This window comes from Falco punctatus (genome assembly GCF_963210335.1).
Source record: "Falco punctatus genome assembly, contig: scaffold_25, whole genome shotgun sequence".
Taxonomy (NCBI): domain Eukaryota; kingdom Metazoa; phylum Chordata; class Aves; order Falconiformes; family Falconidae; genus Falco; species Falco punctatus.
Window position 1 is genome coordinate 1409618 of NW_027660064.1, and position 12692 is coordinate 1422309.

General features: G+C 44.7%; 1 long non-coding RNA gene across 1 annotated transcript; it reads left to right on the top strand.

Moving 5' to 3' along the window:
• Positions 1–1028: 1028 nt before the first annotated feature.
• On the top strand, positions 1029–1899 carry LOC308058150. The gene is made up of 2 exons (XR_013925685.1): positions 1029–1082; positions 1565–1899. It is a non-coding gene; the product is annotated as an uncharacterized lncRNA (long non-coding RNA).
• The last annotated feature ends 10793 nt before the right edge of the window (positions 1900–12692 follow it).

Below are 12692 nucleotides of genomic sequence, written 5' to 3' on the forward strand. Positions count from 1 at the left end.
GAAAAGCGGCTTGTAGATAAGTTAACATACATTATTCTGCCCATCTTGCAGCAGTCACCTCGGGAGATACAATGTCAATTACCCTCCGGTGAATTGTCTTTGTTACACTGTGACCGTATCGTGCGTGCGTTGCAGGATCTTTTTGGGCAAGGACCGATAGAAACAGAAAATTCTTGTCCTATATGTGCTACTTCTTGTAATTCAACAGTTACTCTATATTGTGGATATTGTAAAAGGGTTGGAGCATATAGGCGGAAGGTTTTCCTACGTTTCAGTTCCGGCGGTTTTTCCCTTCTTACTGGGACACATGCCCCTACTTTTCAGGTGTAAATGAGGCCTTACAATCTTATGAAGCCTTCGGACAGATATTTTTAGCAGAACATCGAAACGAACTCATCTTCTGGGTTCGCATTATCAGAAAAAGTTTTGAATCTCATATAATACAACATTATTGTAAATGTGAACGATGGCATTATTTTTAGGAATAGGCCTAATGAATATTGCTTTTGCTTCTGCTTTGCATAATATATTGTTGTTTGTTATTCTTTTGTTACTTTTAGTGCCTTGTCTTTTACAATGTTTCCAAAGCTGTATTAATGCTGTATTTAAAAAGAAAGGGGGAGGTGTTGGGGCTTTTGCTGTATTGAATGATTATACTGAACTTTGAAGCAAGTGGAAAAATACTGAAGAAATAAGACGAGGGCACAATCAGAACAGTGGAATGAAGAGGGAGGAACAAATTGCAGGTGCTTGCACAAAAACAGGGCCAGCAGGACGCGATAAGAGGAGCTGGGAAACAACAGAAAAGAGCCTACGTGCCTGAAAAAGTAGAAACAGAAATCTTGCCAATAAACAATTGTTAACCAATCATATTATTATACGCTTGTAAAATAGCCAATCATATTATCACACGCTTATAGAGTGCCTTATAAAAGTGTACCTGGTTTGTACAATAAACGGATCAGATCTTGAACTCCATGAGTATTTGAATCTGACTCCCGCTCGCCCAGAATGCCCGCAGCACCGGACACTATCGGAGCGCTACTCTGCTAGCAGTGGAGAGCCAGATGAAGATGCTTACGGTAAGTGGTTGTTGTGCCTTAAGTTGAATGGAAAGGTTCTTGTGTTGAGGGTTCCTGGGCCTGTACAAGTTCAGATAGTTGTTGATGAATGGGATTCTGTATTCTGCTTTAGATAGCTTTTCCTACTGAAGAGTACATCAGTTAGGAAACTTGATTGCAGGAAACGGAATGAAGCTGCGTCAGGGGAAGTTCAGGTTGGACATTAGGAAAATCTTATCCACTGAAAGGGCGTTCAGTCAGGGCACCAAACCTGTCAAGAGCTTAGGGAGCATCTGGATGATGTTTTTAGTCATATGGTTTAGTTTCAGGTAGTCCCGCAAGGAGCATGGAGTTGGACTTGATGAATCCTTATGGGTCACTTGCAACTCAAGATATTCTAGGAAATCTTCTTGAAAAATGATCTTAACGTAATAGAGAAGTCATTTAACGTGGCTTTGTGCAATGACTGTCTTTCATAATAGCATTATTTTCTTTTGCCATAGGTACGAGGAAAGCTCTTTGCAGAGTTACAGAGAAGAAATCAATTATACCTCTGCCTCATCCTGTGAGACCAGAAGACATTGAGTAACCGTAAACTGTGATTCTCAGACAACCTAGTAAGAGTGTCAGTTTCCTTCTCCCCAAAGCCCCCAAGAACTCTACAGATGAGAAATATTAGGCTCAATGTTTTTCCCTGTGAAATACCAAAAAGCAATATTGAGAAGCTTACCAACGCTGCTTCTGTCGGTATTGGCTGCATATTCGTGCTCTTACCCTATTGTTCTTCCTTTCGAACCGTGACACTTTGGAGACTATTAAAATGGAATTGCTTCCTGTATGGTGGTGTCATGGTTTTCCTTCTCGGCCACAAAACAGTCCCCTCACTTTGTCACTCCCACGGAGCCCTGCTCCGAAACCGAAAACGTCTGGCCGCTGCTCCTACACAGAAGGTGCCAGGAAGGAGTTCTGCTGCTGGCTCTCGCCTTCCCTTTGCAGCCATATAACTGCTGCGACAAAACCTGGGCTCTGTTCTTTCTGAGCCACAAAACCAGAAATTGGGTACATCAAAATATACTCTCCAGAACTCAGAGGTCTCTGTTTCTCTGTGCCTTTTACTTACCTCATTCCCTAATTTAATTCTTGGATCCATCTGTCCCTTCACAGTCTGGCTGGATGTCACAGCTGCTGTTACTTGGAGGCATTGACCAGGCACTTAGTTCCAACACAGGTTTCTGTCACTGTCTTTCCTGCAATTTCTTGGAGTGCAGAGGAGTGAAGGCAGAGGGTTGATGAGTATTGATAACATGCAGCTGTGACCTTGCCTCCAAGGCAGTGGGTTGAGGGACATGGATGATGAGCAGCTGTAGCTCGTTCCCGCTAAGTAGTTAAATAGCCCTGAGGAGTGTGGGAGAGGGGATCTGATCCCATCCCATCCCATCCCATCCCATCCCATCCCATCCCATCCCTGGAGGAAGGAGAAACAGCACAGACAGTAGAATCTGACTGATGGTAAAAGCCTTATTGCAGCCTGATAGCTTGCTTGTGCTGCAGCAGTGGGTGCCCTGTGTGAGGCTGCCTGAGTTGGGCTCCAGCTACAGCAACTGGTGCCCAACGTAGCTGAGACAAGCGGGAGAACCTGTGACCCATAACAGACACGGTGAGAGGCGAGCTGTTGCAACTAATCAATATGGGTGTGTTGTGATATTTGTTTTCTGTCTTAACTCAGATCGCAACTGAAGAGGATGTGTATTATTTGTGCTCATAACAATCTCCAGGCAGGGTTTTTTCTTTTATTACAGTCCTGGGCACGCAGGCTTTTGCTACTATTCTGGTTTTGCTGTTCTCCTTAAGTGCCCAGTGAGGTTTGCTCTAGTATCAGTCATGGCAGTTAATGTTCTCTCGTTCACCTGTTGTGTTTTTAGCACCAGCTTCTGTAGGCGCAAGGGGTCTATTTTAGATCTTTGAGTCACCGTGTCGTGCTGTTGTGGTTTTTCCATTGGCAAACTGCTGCTGTAATTCCCTAAGGGGCTTCCTAGGTCAGGAGGTAGCGGATGGGAGCAGGTTGCCACCCTGGGTCAGTGGTGAGTGCTGGCATGTATCATCTGACCTAGAGCTGATGTCTGTCACCGCTTTAGCTCTGGAATTACTCTGAGACCCAGGGAACTCTGGTTCCCTTAAGCTGCAACCTTGGAGCTTTTCCAAGCAGTGGATGAAATTCCTGTCACAAGCTCTAAGGCACCTTAAGGAGAAGGGGGCACAGTCTGAGTTTTCCGCCATGCAGGTGTCAGGGAGGTACAGTTCTGAGCTTAGTACTGGCCGCTACTGGGAGATGCTTTCAAGTGATCCGAGTGCAGCTCTGGCTACCCAAAGCTGGACAGGGGTGGCAAATGCTGATGTAGAGTTTTGGTGGTAAACTTGACCAGCCTGTCTTAACGAGCAGGCATGTTCTTTGTTTGCAAGCACCGTTTAGTCCTGCCTAGGCTTCCCGAAAGTTTGAAGGGCCGTGGTCACATCTTCCCTTGGTCACACACAATGAACGGTTGCCTGCGCAGAGTTGCTTTTTAAGGAGCATGCTGTGGTTATATTTGCTCTGTTTGGCTTTGCATTTGGGAAATAATGTAACAGTTACAGCTGAACTGAAGGAGCACGATACCTGACGTGGCAGAGGAGGAGGTGCGTTTTACTAATTTTTTGATGTGCACCAGTTTGACCGCAAAATGACATTGTGTCAAAGCTTGTGGCCAAGTTCCGCTGTAGATGTTGACTTGGGGTATGAATGGCTCCAGGTGTGCTTTAGGAGAGCTCTGTTGGTGTAGGTGTGCTGAGTAATTGCTCTGCTGTGTGTGCAGCTGTTCTGGTTTGGCTTCCAGGTGTGAGCATGCAAAAGAAAACTCGCCAGTGTGGTCAGCCTTGCTGTAAAATCAGAACGCTTTCTGCTGCTGCCTGGATATCCGAGAGCCTCCTGAACGTTTCAGGCAGGCAAGAGATGTGCTCCAGTACGTCTGAGAGTCCACAGCTCTGCAGTTCCCTAGAGGGGCACTCACTACAGGTAAGGCTGTAAGATCGCAGGGCTCTTTGCAAGTTACGCTGACGGAGTTTCTTTGGGTATATATTTGGATACATGTGCCAGCTGAAAAGGTATTGTTTGCTTTCCTGCTCAGTAAGCACAGGTCACTTGGGTGGTCATGGACACTTGTCATTTACTGAGGAAGTTTCCACTCGTTGGATGGAAAGGGAAACAGTTCAGAGGCACTGTTTAGGGTTTGGGGCTTTTTTGTTTGTTGTAACACCTGGAGTCTTGGCATTTTGTTCTGTGTTGTCTGTTAGAGAAAAAGTATTTTGAATTAGGAAATGTGAAGTGCTGAAGCAGCTAAGTGGCAGAACCACGCCTTGTCCCTAGTGTAGCCCTAATCCAAGGCTGGTTTAAAGCCCAGTCCAGTTAATCAGTGGGAGAGCAGAGAAACAACAGATGATCAAGTTGTGTACACAGGTGTTCTCAAATTCAGGTGTTTTTGGAAAAATTTGTCTACTGGAATAGTAATTGCTTGTTCAAAGACTTAAGTGTACTCGAAGGAGTGTGTGAGTTAAAGCAGGCAGAAAGAAGATCAAGATCTGAGGAGCAGCCTGGAACTGAGGAGATGAATCACCTGGGACAGTCAGGTGATGGATTTGCAGAACTGACAGGACCAAAGGAAACTCCTAAAAACTTCAGACGTTGACCAACGGTTTGAGAAGCATATCTAAGCCGTGCTGTATCCCAACGGTTTGAGAAGCATATCTAAGCCGTGCTGTATCCCAACGGTTTGAGAAGCATATCTAAGCCGTGCTGTATCCCAACGGTTTGAGAAGCATATCTAAGCCGTGCTGTATCCCAACGGTTTGAGAAGCATATCTAAGCCGTGCTGTATCCCAACGGTTTGAGAAGCATATCTAAGCCGTGCTGTATCCCAACGGTTTGAGAAGCATATCTAAGCCGTGCTGTATCCCAACGGTTTGAGAAGCATATCTAAGCCGTGCTGTATCCCAACGGTTTGAGAAGCATATCTAAGCCGTGCTGTATCCCAACGGTTTGAGAAGCATATCTAAGCCGTGCTGTATCCCAACGGTTTGAGAAGCATATCTAAGCCGTGCTGTATCCCAACGGTTTGAGAAGCATATCTAAGCCGTGCTGTATCCCAACGGTTTGAGAAGCATATCTAAGCCGTGCTGTATCCCTTTGCTCCTGCCACTCGCTGGGGTGGCAGCCCGGCTCTGAGTTGTGACTAAAGCAAGCCCAGTGGTACCCGCATCTGTTTAAATTTCTCCTGGAACAACAGCAATCGCCGGGGCTTATCCGTAGGACCCCACCATGCACCGCCCCCCCTGCACCTTGTGCCAGGGGTTCCCCATGCTGCTGCTGCTCCCTCCTGGTGGGCCGGGGGCACGGGCAGAAAGAGCCACCCAACTGTAAAGCTGTCAGATGCAAAGGATTTAGCCACTCGAACCACGCGGGTGCTTTTTAGTACGGAGGCAAGGGGTAATAGCGGCTGGGCTGCGAGTGGGCGAAGGGCAGAGCGCAGGGCACCCCGCAGCCGCAGCGGGCACTCCCGGGCTCCGGTGGCGTAAACTGGGCTGAGACCCCGCCCAGTGCTCGCGCGGCCCCTGCTCAGCACGGGGCTGGTGGGGCGCTGCTGCCACCTGGCGGCCAGGAATTGGGTACTGCAGCCGCGCGCTTGGAGCGCTTGGTTAGGGTTAGGCGCCGGTTAGGGTTAGACGTCGGGGTCGGGTTTAGGGTCAGACGTTGGGCGTGGTCAGGGTTGGGGGTGGTCAATGGTGCTTTAAGGAACTCTCTCCTCATCAAACTATTTTCACAAAATGTCTTCTCCAAACCACCTTCCCTACAAGTGCCCTGTATAGCTCTGTGACCAGTCTCAGTAGATCAGTACTCTAACCCTAGAGGAATTAAATGTCGGGGAGAAGTGAAGGAAGTTTTATCTGGGAGACAAGGACTAACTCTAAACTAGCTGCTCCATTCTTCTAAATCATGAATAACTTCACATGCAGGGAACGCGTTTTCTGTTCTCTCTCTGACTTGGTATACTGGTTACACTGTAAACAGTCACCTGGCCCACAGCTCAGAGACCTTTGTACGCTGCTGCACATACTGCACAGCAAGAATCACCCTGCAACTGCCCTGGGAGGCTGGCTGTGCACCAAGTGACCATTTTGCTTTGTGATGTGCTGTCAAAGGACATGGCACTGGAAAACCTATGAGATGGTAGGAGGACTGATGCGCCGCTCTTCCTTACTGGTTGAAGTTCAGCTGTCTTGGGGTTATGTAGATCAGAATCAACCTTGAGATCTGTACAAGAAGTTTAAAGGGCACAATCCGATTTCTCTTAAAACCAACAGCAAGTTTTTACTGACGTGACACTCCAGTGTTCTAGTCCTCCACAACAGAGCAAGAGATTGCCCTTCTCTGCAAAGGTTTTGGGAAACAACAAGTTTAGCTACACTCAAGTGATGTCTCTATGATGTAAAAAACACATTTACAGAAATCACTAATGGAATAAGGCTTTAAGTATCAAAGCTGCTGTTATAGTAACTGTTCTCTCTGACCATTGTAAGGCAAGAGCTGCCACCTTTGGAGTCCCAGTTGCTGGACAGCTTCCCTGTACTTATTTACTATACTTCTTTGTGCATCCTGCAATTAAAAATGCATCCTTCTCTATTCCTCTGTCCTCAGAGGTTATTTATTGCTAATTCATAACTGTTGTGAAAGACTTGAGATACCAGAGATGTAATGCAGAAGAAAGCCTCCATCAGATTCTCTCTTTCCCTTAAAGCCTTTGTTTGTGCTACTCCACTCTGCACCACTGCTCAGAAAAACTCCGTGTATCAAAAGATGGTGAAACGACAGTCACGTATTAATCTAAAGCTTGGCTGTGTCCCAACACTTGTGTATATACTCTGTGCTACTCCACTTCCCTAACTTCCTGCCTGCCTTCCCTCCTACAATCACAGTAACAAAAAGATACACTGAAAAACTGGTTATCCAAGAATCTGGGTATGGTTGGAATCTGTTGCTGGGTTAAAACAATTAAAAAATTGTGACCGTTGGAAAGATGATAACATTAGGCATGCCATCCCAACATCAAACAGTGCCACAGACAAATAAGCCATGGGTCTCTCCCTTAATTCACATGCATATACAAATGTGGACAAACAGCACTTTTTTTAGGATAGGCAGGTGAACCTTGTTAGCTACTCCTTTGGAAGTAGTGTTTCAGAAGAGTCTAGTGCAATCAAGGTGTGACTGCTTTTAATACATGCTAGAAAGATCAAATTAAACACTAGGTGGAACATGCCTTGACCAATTTAGGGGGTGCTAAAGTACACACCACCTGAGCTGGCTTACAGCTGTCAAACACATTAATTAGAGCTGACACGTTCAAAAGTCTTTCAATCGTTCACTGGGCATCTCTGCAGACAGGTTTTGTATTGTTCTTATTCTCCTCTTCTAGAAACTGATGTAGTGTAGTCACTGCCCTACTAATGGTGGGATGAGCATGCATCACCTCTTCACTAGTAAAACTGCACCCCAGGAGAGAGCTGTGCAAATGCCGCTAGGAATGTTTCTGAACAATTACTGTTACAGCAATGTGAAACTGTGTACAGATAGGCCCTAGTCAGAGCTGTGTCTATACTGCAGTTTCAGATATGACTGCAAGTGCCCGTCTGCCGTAGTTCAATGTTCCTAAATTAACACTGGTACTCTGAGAAGACATCACATAGGAGCTCCATCAACGCGGACCTACGTTTGTGTAGGGAATTCTCACTGAAGTTTGTGCTGCTGTGCTTTCTCTGTGATTGTTTCATGGACTACCTAGATCAACGCCGGTACAGGCAGGCAACTGTAACTTCAGCGTCACTGTGACCAGAACTCTTACATGGTCTCTTCTACCATGTACATCGTATTTGGACACAACATACTCAAAGGCATACCTACAAACAGTCACAGGCACAAGCAGAGCCTCCAGTGAACTCAAGGAGACAAATGCACATGAACAACTTTGCGCTCACTCCTCACTCACACCTCCTCCATGACTATGAATAAATGCTGGGTCAGGACCACATGAAGGCTTATCTTGTCTGAATTTGTTTTTCTTTTCTTTTAAATCTTACATTCCTAAAAAAGAGACTCAATGAAGTAAACTTGTTGCTGTGACTACACTGCAACAGAGTGCTTAAATCAAACAAAAACTTAGATGAGATTAAGAAAAGAATAACAAAAACTAAGTAAAGGGAATTTCAAAAAAAAATATGTAAGCAGGCATTTACACGTTTGAATCTTCTCATGGGGATTTGAGTTCCTTGGAAGATGAGCAACTTTCCTGCTCCTTCCTTTGCATTGCTTCATAGCAAATGCAGCATGCTTGTGGACAAGAGAAGCTGCCTGCTGCAACTAGTTAGCACCAACTTTTATTTGTTTGTCAGACTTCCAAACCTGAACTTTTCTACATGCGGAGTCAGGCATTCCCATTTCTATTTCTGCCTATTTTGCATCACTGTGTGACGGCAGCAATTCACCTAGTGACTCCAGACTCAGGTTCTTCACTCATGAAACAGAGAGAAAACATCTCTGTAAAGCAGAGCGCGGAAGTACTGCTCTTCAGGTGCTCACACTCTTCATTCATCTCCATCTCATACTATAGATTTCTATAGCTCTGTTTCTCTCAAGTTCAATAGCTCAGTCACTGAGCAAAACCAAGTAATTATGAGCCACAATGCACCACAAGCAGCAAATGCAGAAATGTCAGAGCATGCAGTTTGCGCATAATTTTCATGCCTGATGCCTAAAATTGTTCATCTAAACTCTTTGGAAAATACTTAGAAATAACTATTTTGTTCACAGCAGGAGAAAAAGATTTTGTTTGTCATACATCTTCCTTTTCCTAGCCAAAACTAATCTGCATCCAGACATGGCACAAAGCATTTTCACTCACTCTTCACACTCAAAAGGCACACATGCAAATAAATACGTTGTCAGCACACACTTAGAAAACTACTCTGTACATAGTCAAAAACTTTAAAGTTTTGCACCAAAAGAAAAGGATAAAAAGGCATTTTGAACATTGTGCTGTTTGCAAAAACTATTCCTTTCGTCTGTTGTCTGTAGCACAGAGTTAGCCATAGCTGCGGATAAAATGAGGGGAACAGCTACAGTCCTGTAGCACTTGACACACGCAGTAGTAGTGACAGCCTGGCACCAAGGGCCATCCCGTGTTAGACACAGACACACAGAGATGCACGGGCATGTGCACTCAGACAATAGATTCTGGGTAAACAAGAAGGCTAATTTTTCTCTTTTTTTGTGCCCTGAAAAAGAGAGGAAGAGCTAAAATATCAAACCTGAGGTTCTGTGCATATCAATTGGTAAGAGACATGCTGCTGAAACATTAGTTTGGCTTTATGGAAGCAGTCATCAGAAATTCAGTCGCTAACATTTCAGCCATATGGTAACGTGCATCTCATCCTCAGCAGATGAACAGATGTGCCAACAGCTGAAGGGGCAAAAAGCTGGGTTCCAACACACATTTCATTTTTCACTACCTGGAAAAGACTTAGGAGGAAGTTGGGGCCAATTATGGAAAATGAGTAGGGCAGGAAAGAGATCTTCTTAAGTTCCTGTCTTCCCTTTTAAGTACATCAAGCATGCAGAAATTTCTCACACATGCTTTGCACCCAGAAGCAATGCTGGCATTAGCCATAAACCACTGCATATAGGTTAAGGCTGCACTGACCCTCAAATAAAAAAGCCTAATCCATTGTAAATATGCAGAAGACACTCAGTTCTGTTACCACCCACTGCTTGTTACTTTCATTCAGTTTTTAAGGAGTCTGCCTCTGAGGTATGGTCTCTAATTACAATTACAGCAAAACACTGATTAGGATGCACATGGCAACATCATAGGAAACAAATATAAAATTGTCTTGACAAAGTAACTGAATGCATTTATTGGGATGGTATTGCTTTTAAATAGCCTTAATTTCCAAAGAATTATTACTTGCTAAAAAAAAGAACATCTTTATGGATCTTTAAGTTTTTGAGTGCAAGATTCTCCCTCTCTCTCCTGCTAATACCTGAGAGAGTAGACCTAGCATAACTCATCAGGGAATTTGCTGTATTTGACTGCAGGAATGCTCATTGTTCCAATATATTTGGGGGTTTTGTTGTTTACTACAAAGATTGTATGGGTTCTCAGTGAATGAATATGGAAATCAAGTCCCAGTCTGGATTAACCTTCAGACTACCACAAATACATTGTGCTTCTTGGAAGTAATCTGTGTGTTTGTACACACGTGCACATAAACACACACACACACAGAGGCTATATACATCTGCAATTTTATACCTCATTCTGATCAGATTTGTAGTTTGCTTCATGAAATACAGTAATGCAAACCAGGCCACTCATTTCTCTCTGTAACATGAATGTGACCCTATTAGCGTCAACCTTGAGAAGTCCAGGACACAGTGCAAATCCAGGTAAATGGGCTTGGTTAGGGATGTTATATCCACTTTATTCTGGGCTGAGCCTCCATTCTTTCTCCTCCCTTCACTCCCTTAGTTTCCTGGTCCCCATGGCTAATGCTCATAGTCTGCATATGCCCCTACCGTTTGCTTCCATCCTCACAGAAGAAACACCCTGATGCCTGATGCCTAAAATTGTTCATCTAAACTCTTTGGAAAATACTTAGAAATAACTATTTTGTTCACAGCAGGAGAAAAAGAGAAAAACCCTATGCTGTTGCTGTCAGGATGTCTGGTGTGGTACACTAGGAGGAGGTTCTAGATACTAGAAGTCGTAAGGCCAACTCTGGGACAGCAACTCAGGAGTCCTTTCCAAAACGGCTGACATCTGCCCAGATCCTTAATTCTACTGAGAGAAAAAGGGGTTTAAACTAAATGAATCACCAAGGGGGTTTCTTTGGAGAAGTCTCATCAAGCACAGGCATAGGCCCCATCCTGCTTATTGTGGTGGCAGGAAAATAAGCAAGCAAGCACATCGTTCAAACTAAGATACAGTTTTGTGCATGCCCCACACCTTTTTGCACATTTTAGACCCGTTCAGCAGTGCAGTTTTATCTTCACTTTGAGCTGATGGCAGCCCCTGCTGCATGAAAGCCCCAAAATGGCTTCAGCAGCTGGAACACCTGTATCAAGACAAAGCAGGGAAAGAGATCTGCATGACCTACTAGAAACAGCTTGTGCTCCAGTGCCCAGACATGAAGATTCACATCATCTAAGAAAAAAAGATTCCCAAAAAAATGCATAAAACCAGCCCCAAATCTCAGCTGCAGGAGCAAGACAGCCTGCCCTTGATTATGGAGATCAGCACAGAAGTCTGTTTAACTTCCAGCCATCCATACTGAAAATTCCTCAGTATTTGCTTCCTGTCACATTCTTTGCAGAGCAGAGCTCGTATTCAAGAAGTCAAGGACTGTGGTACCCATAGTGCGTTCACAGACTCTGCAGTGTGAACCAGTTTTAGATTCCACCACTTGCCTCCTCAACTGTAACTCCAGAGTGGCTCAGGGCTGAGAGGTTCCCATCCCTGTTCCCTGGGTGTCTCAGCACCACCAGAGATGTTACCTTTGGTACCCCTTGCTGAGGATTCTTCTGTGCATTTTAACCTTTATCTCAGGAGGCAAACACAACATTTTACAGAGGACAGAGACACTCTCTCCCCTCTGTGCTCTTGTTCTGCCTCATGAGAACACAGGGATGATGGGTCCCAGTCTCCTGCTTATCAGCAGTCCTGGAAGTGGACACGGCTCCATGCAGTGCCCGTGGTCAACCGCCAAGTAAAACAGACAAGAATGGGCATGCCTGGGTGAATGCAGCTTTTTCTTCCATCTGGAGCTACAAGCCTTGACGATAAGTGTGTGACTGGGTGTTTTCATCCATAAAGAGATCTTCAAGACGTTGTTACAGGGAGTAGCTGACACATCCCATCTATCTATCTATCTATGTCACTATGGTATCTAGGCACTGTATAATTTCACATTATAGCTGATTATGGAAAACATTTCCCTAGAAGACTGTTGGCCCTTTAGTAACACTAATGCCCTCTTTTGTGACATGCCCCGGGACTGTTACAAGAGCGGGGCTTGTCTGCACTAAGAAATTTACCATTAAAATTATACAGCCATTTCATACTGCATAACTCCCACTCGGGATGCTTTTCCAAAAGAGGCACTTTTCTGATCTTATTTGTGTTACTCAACTGGGGAAAGGCATTATTCTTTGGAATAATAATAGAGATCATGCTGTTACACCTACAGTACTTTAACTACGCTGATAACTGTTGTAACTTTTTTTCAAGCCAACAGACCTTTCTCAGTCTCTGTCATTCTCCATTCATCCAGTACTGTGCCACAGGAGAAATTCTGGAAATCCAAAGAAACCTGCAATGACAGTCTGTAATCTGAGCTTCTGTGAGACCAGGCGTTTTGGGATTGGATTTGTCTCCTCCTGGAATAGACAGGAAAAATCTTCCCCAGCTGATTTCTGCTAAAACCTTGATCTGTGGCCCATCAATGAGCAACTTATTACAAAACCTACATCTTTGTATTTCAAGGTGTTTT